At 39.6% G+C, this 11,348-nt stretch overlaps 1 protein-coding gene across 50 annotated transcripts in view; it reads right to left on the bottom strand.

Moving 5' to 3' along the window:
- LOC101882941 (adhesion G protein-coupled receptor L3-like) overlaps positions 1-11,348 on the bottom strand; it is a 404,581-nt gene that overhangs the window by 24,855 nt on the left and 368,378 nt on the right. The gene's annotated exons all lie outside the window — the stretch shown is intronic.

Here is an 11,348-nt window from a genome sequence, read left to right as displayed (position 1 = left end):
AAGTTAATTAAATAAATATAAAACGAAATATAGAATAAAATAAGAATAAGAATAAAGCAAACAATTACAACAAATAAAGAAAAAAACAAATAAAAACAATAATTAAACATAAAAGCAAACAAATAAATTAAATTAAAAGAAACAAACAAACAAACAAAGAAACAAACAAACTAACAAACAAAAAAAATAGGAAGAAAAAAAGAAAATGTATTAATTAGTGCAAATCATTAAAGAAATAAAGCTTAACAACGTGAGGGAAACTGTGTTTATTTGTGATTTTGCAAAAATTAAAGGTGATTGCAATTAAAAGTGACCAAAAAAGGTGATAAATTAAATAAGTTAAATTAGATAAGTTAATTTAAACGAAAGAAAGAAAAAAAATCTAATAAATAAATAAAAAAGCTCACAAATAAACAAACAAATAAATAAATAATAGACAGAAAGAAAGAAAGAAAGAAAGAAAGAAAAAAGTAAAATAAATTACATTAAAATAAAGAAAGAAGCAGACAAATTACAGAAAAAAGCTAGAAAAAATAACAAATCAATTGAATAAAAGAATGAAAGAAATAAAAAGCAAACAAATAATAAATAACAATAAAATAAATAAAGAACACTAATAAAAGAAAGAATGTTCACACGTTATTTTGATGGTCTGTTTATTGAGTTTAAGTTACACTGCATCTACATGCCAACTAATTCTCATTAGATTTTAAGTATCTAAACACAGATGAGTAAACAGATAACTAAACATACACTAACACTAGTAATATCTCACTGTAAAACACAGCAAAGATATTTATGAAATTACAAGAATACAGTAGAGTTTATAAAAACACCCAGCTCTAATGGAGAACAATTCCTGCAGAAAGGCATGACTGACACACACGCACACACATACGCACACACGCACACACACACACACACACACACACACACACGCACACACACACACACATGTACACACGTACACACAGCAGGTGCGCTGTAAAATAAATAAATGATTGATGGAGTTGAAGTGGCGCCTATTAAAGCTGATTTTGCGGCGTCCGTCTTAATGACAGGGGCCTTAATGAGTGTGATTTAACCATAAACACTCGCTTCGTTAATATCTGATATAATCAACGCCCATAATAAAGCCACGCAAATTCTGTAATGCGGCGTCTCCTTTTATTATGGTTGTTAAAATAAAAAGCGGCTACAAAACTATCAATGGCAACTGAAGACTGACAGAAAACACAATCTGAACACCACATTAACATGTAATAATTAAATATTGATATCACAGAAATAAATATGTTACTTATAGATAGTGACTTTTTTATATTTATTAAATATTTAATAAAAAACTAAGAAAAAAACAAAAAATACTAAAAATATATAAAAAAATTTATGAATTATTTCTAATATATAATATTATAATATATACATTATTAAAGATACAATATTGTTAAAACAGTAGTAATAAGTATTATAATACATATTAATAATTTTACAAAATATTAAATTAAATATTAATTATTAAATATTCATTCATTCGTTTCATTCAAGTCCCCTTATTAATCCGGGGTCGCCACAGCGGAATGACGCAAATTTATTATTTAGGACAAAATCAAGAAAAACGTGGCACCTAACCCCGCCCCTAAACCCAACCGTCATTGGGGGATGAGCAAATCGTACTACATTGTACAAATTAGATCGTACGAATTCATACGAATTAGCCACTAAATCAAAAAAGTTACGAATTGCCGTGAGATTGTGTTGACTAAAGCGTGTTTCGGGTGGCCACTGCAATCGGATCCTATACCAATGTTGGGTTTCAGGGTTTCACAGATCATACCAAAATGCTGAGGATTGGGGGGATGGTTGAAATTACGGGAGTTTTCCAGAATAAATAACAAAACGGGAGGGTGGCGGGAGATTATAAGTGAAATACAGGAGACTCCCAGGGGAAACGGGAGTGTTGGCAGGTCTGCGGTTGATGTCATCAATCTGCATGTGTTTCGAACTAGAAGGTGCAATACCTAGTTCAACCTCTGGGTGTCAGACTTACACAGTGCACCTTAAAGTAAATCTATCCAGTGAATGATTTGAGTGATGGTGGCTGTTAAATAAAGACATGCGCATCTCTCCTCCCTCAGGTATCCTGCAGCTGATCGCCCGGGTTCAACATGGAGAATTACCACCAATTATGATAAAGAGACACTTCAGCTGCTTTTAAAGCGTTTAAGCGAATTAGCAGCAATTTGGTCCTATCGTCTCCGAGAGCCAATCTGCATCCCAATGGCACTGCTAATTGAGTTAGTCTGAAAGTCTGGATGTGAATAATGTCTGAATGATGACGAGAGACTGGAAACACAGAGAGCCTCTGTAATTGAGTCACACATTATTGAGTGACAGGATTCCTTATTTACACACAAAATCAAGATCACATGACACTTGATCCACTTTTCATTTAAACGACTATTTCAAAGGGGCGGCACGGTGGCTCAGTGGTCAGCACTGTGGCCTTATAGCAAGAAGGGCAATGGTTCGAGTCCCGGCTAGGTCAGTTGGCATTTCTGTATGTTGATGTTGAGTTTGCATGTTGATGAACTAACATGCTTGTGTGTGTGTGTGTATGAGCGTGTATAGGTGTTTCCCAGTACTGGAATGCAGCTGGAAGGGCATCCGCTACGTAAAACATATGCTGGAATAGTTGGCGGTTCATTTCACTGTGATGATCCCACAGACATGAGTGTTAGTGAATTGGGAGGGCTAAACTCTCAGTAGTGTATGAGTGTGAATGAGAGTGTATGGGTGTTCCCCAGTGATGGGTTGCAGCTGGAAGGGCATCCACTGCGTAAAACATATGCTGGAATAGTTGGCGGTTCATTCCACTGTGATGATCCCAAAGACATGAGTGTTAGTGAATTGGGAGGGCTAAACTCTCAGTAGTGTATGAGTGTGAATGAGAGTGTATGGGTGTTCCCCAGTGATGGGTTGCAGCTGGAAGGGCATCCACTGCGTAAAACATATGCTGGAATAGTTGGCGGTTCATTCCACTGTGATGATCCCAAAGACATGAGTGTTAGTGAATTGGGAGGGCTAAACTCTCCGTAGTGTATGAGTGTGAATGAGAGTGTATAGGTGTTTCCCAGTACTGAGATGCAGCTGGAAGGGCATCCGCTGCATAAAATATATGCTGGAATAGTTGGCGGTTCATTCCACTGTGATGATCCCACAGACATGAGTGTTAGTGAATTGGGAGGGCTAAACTCTCAGTAGTGTATGAGTGTGAATGAGAGTGTATGGGTGTTCCCCAGTGATGGGTTGCAGCTGGAAGGGCATCCACTGCGTAAAACATATGCTGGAATAGTTGGCGGTTCATTCCACTGTGATGATCCCAAAGACATGAGTGTTAGTGAATTGGGAGGGCTAAACTCTCCGTAGTGTATGAGTGTGAATGAGAGTGTATGGGTGTTTCCCAGTACTGGGATGCAGCTGGAAGGGCATCCGCTGCATAAAACATATGCTGGAATAGTTGGTGGTTCATTCCACTGAGATGATCCCAAAGACATGAGTGTGAGTGTATTGGGAGGGCTAAATTCTCCGTAGTGTATGAGTGTGAATGAGAGTGTATGGGTGTTTCCCAGTGATGGGTTGCAGCTGGAAGGGCATCCGCTGCATAAAACATATGCTGGAATAGTTGGCGGTTCATTCTACTGTGATGATCCCAAAGACATGAGTGTAAGTGAATTGGGAGGGCTAAACTCTCCGTAGTGTATGAGTGTGAATGAGAGTGTATGGGTGTTTCCCAGTACTGGGATGCAGCTGGAAGGGCATCCGCTGCGTAAAACATATGCTGGAATAGTTGGCGGTTCATTCCACTGTGATGATCCCAAAGACATGAGTGTGAGTGTATTGGGAGGGCTAAACTCTCCGTAGTGTATGAGTGTGAATGAGAGTGTATGGGTGTTTCCCAGTACTGAGATGCAGCTGGAAGGGCATCCGCTGTGTAAAACATATGCTGGAATAGTTGGCGGTTCATTCCACTGTGAAAATCCCAAAGACATGAGTGTGAGTGTATTGGGAGGGCTAAACTCTCCGTAGTGTATGAGTGTGAATGAGAGTGTATGGGTGTTTCCCAGTACTGGGATGCAGCTGGAAGGGCATCCGCTGCGTAAAACATATGCTGGAATAGTTGGTGGTTCATTCCGCAGTGGCAACCCAAGATTAATAAAGAGACAAAAAGAAAATGAATGAATGAATGAAGTTGTGAAACACACACAGCTTATCCTACACACACATCAGTTTAGATCATCAGTAAAACAGAGTTCAGATGAGTGTGAAACCACAAACACACACACACAAACACATGTATGAACACACACACACATGACAAACATAGGAGAAAGTGGTCAACTGAGCAGCTGATCTTACCAGTGCAGCTCCACTACGACACAGCCGTCATGAGAGCGGTGACTGGACAAACACACATCAGCAGGCGCATGCAGGACACACAACCACAAACACAACACAACACAAGTCCACTAAGAAGCAAATCAATTAAACAACTGTGACCAAACAGAAGCAAACAAATCCAGCATATCTGTGACACAAGACTCAAAGACCACAAAACAAAGAGACATAAACAAAAGTTACAAATAATAAAGTGACTGAAGCGAGTCTGACACATTAATGCATGTCTTTAAAAAAAATGGCAACAAAAGTAAAGCGAAATGCATCTTTCTGTATTAGTTTTATGTCGTCGTTTGAATGATATAAAGACTCATTAGTAGTGCGATTCATTAGTCATTAATGCTCATCAAAATAAAAATAAAATAAAAATGTACTGTTCAAAGGTTTGAAAGTCTTTTCTGCTCAGGGGAAGGCTGTGTTTATTTGATCAAAATCAAAACAATATACTTAAAGTATAAATTATAATAGTATAAATTAAAGTAGGGCGACGCAGTGGCGCAGTAGGTAGAGCTATCGCCTCACAGCAAGAAGGTCGCTGGTTCGATCCTCGGCTCAGTTGGTGTTTCTGTGTGGAGTTTGCATGTTCTCCCTGCCTTCGCGTGGGTTTCCTCCGGGTTTTCCCCCACAGTCCAAACACATGCGGTACAGGTGAATTGGGTAGGCTAAATTGTCCATAGTGTATTAATGCAATGGTTCTCAAAGTGGGGGTCGGGACCCCCCGAGGGGTCGCAGGACAATGAAGGGGGGTCGCCTGGTGATTTCCAAAAATCTTTTTATTTTTATTAAACCATAAGAATTACCATATTTTATCCATAACCTACTGAAGAGAAAAAATAGTCGTTTATACCATATAGTTACTATGGTAGCTTATAGTTACTACTTCTATTGGATTGCAACCCCTGGGGTAATTACATTATATTAAAGACACAGCAATAGTGTCAGATGCAGCAGATTTCATAACACCTGGTAAAACTTTGTTGCCCATTTACAGCTCTCATACATTAAAAAAATTAAAAGAAGAATAGACTTGGGCCCATTGGTGTGTGTGCTCCATTGCATGTAAGGTTTCTGTATTTATAACCACCTCAGAATATATTGGGGGTCGCGACTCACTGGCATTGTCATTTTGGGGGTCGCGGCCTGAAAAGTTTGGGAACCCCTGTATTAATGTGTGTGTGAATGCGTGTGGGTGTTTCCCAGAGATGGGTTGCGGCTGGAAGGGCATCCGCTGTGTAAAAACTTTTATTAATAAAGGGACTAAGCTGAAAAAAAAAAAAGAATGACGATCAAAACAGTTGTGCTGCTTCAAAATTTTGTGAAATTCTTTCATGAATCAATGAAAGGAAAACAAAAAGCATTTATTCAGAAGATTATTAATGTCTCTCACTTTTGATCAACTTAATGCACGCTTGATGAACAAAAACAAAAACGTGGCTAATTAATCTGCTAATGTTGCTGAGTCAGATGAATGACAGGTGTCAGCGTGTTATTATAATTAAGTGGGCGGGACACTTTCCCTCACGGGAGCGCTTTATTGGCCACACATTCAGACACACCCCTGTCAATCACGATGACGGCATCTATATTTCAGTCCACTTTCCCTAATGAAACAGTAAATTATCAATGCCTATTCCTGCTTCTGCTGCTGTTTGGGACTGAGCGTACAACACTGATCCCGGCGCGCGTTGTGTGGCGCCAAACACACGCAGAAATGAAGGCATAGATCTGGATTTGCTGTGTGACGCTGAGGTCTGACCTCTGTTGGTTTTGCGGTTAATAACTCGACCCTTCAAACAGCCTTATAAATCACAACTCACACTTTTAAACCTGTTTTATGCCTCGGAGACAAGAGTTATAAATCATACAAAGAAAAACGGCAGCAGTGGTGATGTTTACACACACACACAAATAAAAAATGTATTAAAAATATATAGTACTATAATATTTAATACTGTATAATATTTAATTTAGTACTATAATAGCAAATACTATTATTTGAACCAAATTATAGTAAAGTATATGAGTTAATCTGTTGTGTTGATTCTAGAGTTGCTATGGTAACACACTTAGTATGACAACAGTAGTATGATATAATAATATTAACGTAATATAAACAAATGATCCAACTGTAGTTTTTTTTACAACTATTCCGTATATTAGACTACAATACACCACGGTTCGCTATAGTGAAGTATACTACAGTGGTGAGTTGCTATGGTAACACAGGAACTGTAGTAATTGATCTGCGGTGTTGATTGTATCGTTACTATGGTAACACACATACAATTGTTATTGATCTGTTGTAGTTATTCTACAGTTGCTAAGGTAACAAAGTGTGTAGTATTTTATCTGTTGTGGTGATTTTATAGTTGCTATGGCAACACGAAAACTATAGTAATTGATTTGTTGTGGTGATTCTATGGTTGCTATGGTAACACATTAACTATAATAATTGATCTGTAGTGGTGATTCTACGGTTGCTATGGTAACATGAGAACTATTGTAATTGATCTGTTGTGGTGATTCTACAGTTGCTATGGTAACACGGGAACTATAGTAATTGATCTGTTGTGGTGATTCTACGGTTGCTATGGTAACACAAGAACTATTGTAATTGAATTGTTGTGGTGATTCTATGGTTGCTATGGTAACACAAGAACTATTGTAATTGATCTGTTGTGGTGATTCTTCAGTTGCTATGGTAACACGAGAACTATAGTAATTGATCTCTTGTGGTGATTCTACAGTTGCCATGGTAACACGAAAACTATAGTAATTGATCTGTTGTGGTGATTGTACAGTTGCTATGGTAATACAAGTACTATTGTAATTGTTCTGTTGTGGTGATTCTACAGTTGCTATGGTAACACAAGAACTATAGTAATTGATCTGTTGTGGTGATTCTTCAGTTGCCATGGTAACACGAAAACTATAGTAATTGATCTGTTGTGGTGATTCTACAGTTGCCATGGTAACACGAAAACTATAGTAATTGATCTGTTGTGGTGATTGTACAGTTGCTATGGTAATACAAGTACTATTGTAATTGTTCTGTTGTGGTGATTCTACAGTTGCTATGGTAACACAAGAACTATTTTAAATGATCTGTTGTGGCGATTCTACAGTTGCCATGGTAACACAACAACAACAATAATGTAAAGAAATGACACGATACTGTAGTTTTCATCCAATTTTTTTCATAATATAAATTTCGAATAATTTTTTATTTATTTAGAGAAACAATTTAACAAGTTAATATATATTTTCGCAGCCGAATGTATTCATTTAAATGTATTATCTGTCTATTCCTAAAGATGTTCATTGACAAAACTCTTATTTTTAATAGATATAACTGTTAAAAAATATAACAGAACAGCTGTTATAATAAAACTGCTTTGTTAAAATCCACCAAATTATTCTCTGTGTGTCTATATTCACTAAGAGAAAAGGGGTGTACTCATTCATGCTGAGCACTGAACATGATGGTCTGTTGAGATGCAGATTCACTCCATAAGTAATGTCATATATTTAGATTCATTACATCTCACCAAATCCCACCCACAAATCAACACACTCACAGTTGTGTAAGTGTTTCTGTTTTCATCTCTTATTAGAGCAATCAGACGTGCAGATCAAACTAATACAGCCGAGTATGAAAACCGCTAACGAGAGGCCGTCATTATCTCATTATTAGCATGAATAGAACGTCTGATTACAAGAATTATCCCATTTAACCAGAGACCTCGTGGAGGAAGGAGATGCGTGGCTCATCAATTCATCAATCTCTTCACCTCTGCGGGGTTTATAGGGCTTAAAAATAATATTTATAACAAGCTCTCCATCGCGGAGCGCACCAGCAGGATCTGCCAGCTCAAGCTTTATTTATGATAGACAGAGAACTACACTACCCATAATCCTCACACACGATCAACCAATCAGAGAAGCTGCTGCGGGAATCAGCAACAATTCACATTGTTGATTATTATGCACCACATACACATGAACAACTGACACACACACACACACACACACACACACACACGCTCAAACACTAACTCACTCACACGCACCCTGTAAGTGATTGTGTGTGTGAGTGAATGAGAGTGAGTGTGCGTTTGTGCACGTCTGAGAGAGTGTGTGTGTGGCTGTCCATGTATGAGTGTGTGTGCATTCTAACTCACTTACCCACACACTCACATGCGCACACACACTCTGTCTCACATATACACACTGAGCACACACACACAAACACGGACACACGCGCACACACACACTAACTCACATGCGCGCACACACACTAACTCACATGTGCGCACACACTTGCACACACACTCTCACTCATTCACTAAAACACACACTCTCTCACACACACACGCACACACACACTTACAAATATACATACACGCACACACTCTTACTCATTCACTCAAACACACACTCTCTCTCACACACACAAACACGCGCACATGCACACGCACACACTCTCATTCACTCAAGCACACACTCTCACTCTCTCTCTCTCACACACACACACACATGCGCACACGCACACACGCACACACACACTTACACATATACATATACATACACGCACACACTCTTACTCATACACTCAAACACACACTCTCTCTCTCACTTACATACAGACATTAACACACTGAAACACACACACACACACTCATTCTTTCACTCAAACACACAGAAAAACAACACACTTAAACACTGTATTACATGCACACACACACACACATTCACTCAAGCACACACACTCGTTAAATCATCCACATACACGTGGGCACACTCTAACACATTCAAACACATGCACAAACACACTCTCATTCTTTCACTCACACACACACACACACACACACACACATGCAAACACACTTAAAGCTATCTCACATGCACGCAAACACATGCACACTCTCTGTCTCAGACACACACACACACACACACACACACACACAAACCCTAACTCACTCACATGTGTACACACACATGCCCGCTGACTGTCTGTCTCTCTCTCTCTCTCTCTCTCTCTCTCTCTCTCACACACACACACACACACACACACACACACACACACACACACACACACACACACACACACACACACACACACACACACACACACACACACACTGTGGTGATCTCACCCCATCAGCTAGCAATGATGCTACAACATCATTGACTCAAAGCATTTGATTATTATGCAGCACATACACATGAACAACTGACACACACACACACACACACACACGCTCAAACACTAACTCACTCACACACACACACACACACACACACACACACACACACACACACACACACACACACACCATCTCAGTGTCCTGCTCACTATCCTGCATCTAAAGGGACGGCCATAAATTAGCATATTTATAGTCCTTTCAGCGCTCTGCTCTCCTGAGTGGCTGCTGTGTGGCTTCGCTGATGAATATTCATGTGCATGCGGAGGTTAATTTGGGCAGAATGTCTGCTGCTCTTTCCTGTGAAACAACACAGATCTTCAGGTAACGACAACCTCCCCAATGAATACATACACACACACACACACACACACACACACACACACACTCACACACACTGTGGGTAACTGTGCCAGTTCTACTTTCACCTCGGTTTACAATATTAATATGAAAAATGAGCCACAGCAGTTCCTCTGTAGATGTTCAATGGGCACTTACATGTGAAGTGTGTGTGTTTTATGCACAGTTAATGCCGAGAAACTAATAATGTGATGCTGTTTCTGAACAGATTTCCCAAACACAAGACCCCAATCATCATCCTGACTTGATGTCTGCCGTTTACATTGTTATAAAACGTGCTACAAAATCCACTATATTGATTCACAGGGTGACGATGACCAACAGTGCCTGGATATTAAAACGAGTCTCTATTGATCTGAGCAAATTCCTCAATTCAAGTTTGCTTATTGTGCTTTTCACAATAATTATCAATCCGTAGCAGTTTCAGAAAGAGGTGCACATCACAACTAGATTACATTAAAAACAGGTGACTTCTCTGAGTATACTACGTGTAAATTGTAAGCTGACATTGTAAGCTACAAGCTAAAATAAAACCAATATTACATTTGGACGTGGAGAGAATCACACACATGAAAAGCAATGCCTTTTCCAAGACTTCACCACATCCTCTAGAGCCCTTCATAGCTCCACCCACCAGTCTCCACCATTCAAAACTCCTCCCATAATACAAACCACACCCTCTAGAGCCCATCATGGCTCCACCCACCAGTCTCCACAATTCAAAACTCCTCCCATAATACAAACCACACCCTCTAGAGCCCTCCATGGCTCCACCCAACACAGTCTCCACCATTCAAAACCCCTCCTATAATACAAACCACACCCTGTAGAGTCCTCCATGGCTTCGTCCAACAGTCTTCACCATTCAAAACTCCTCCCATAATAAAAATCACAACCTCTAGAGCACTCCATGGTTCCACCCACCACAGTATCCAGAATTCAAAACTCCTCCCATAATAAAAATCACACCCCCTAGATTCCTACATGGCTCCACCCACCAGTCTCCACCATTTAAAGCCCCTCCCATAATCCAAATCACACCCTCTAGAGCCCTACATGGCTCCACCCACCACAGTCACCACCATTCAAAACTCCTCCCATAATACAGACCACACCCTCTAGAGCCCTACATGGCTCCACCCACCATTGTCTCCACTATTCAAAACTCCTCCCATAATATAGATCACATCCTATAGAGCCCTCCATGGCTCCAACCACCATAGTCTTTCCTATTCAAAACTCCTCCCAAAATACAAAATACACCACCTAGAGCTCTCCATGGCTCCACCCACCACAGTTTCCACCATTCAAAAATCTTCACAAAAT

Source organism: Danio rerio, chromosome 7 (assembly GCF_049306965.1).
Source record: "Danio rerio strain Tuebingen ecotype United States chromosome 7, GRCz12tu, whole genome shotgun sequence".
NCBI classification, from domain to species: Eukaryota; Metazoa; Chordata; class Actinopteri; order Cypriniformes; family Danionidae; genus Danio; species Danio rerio.
This window is presented reverse-complemented; position numbering and strand designations above follow the sequence as displayed.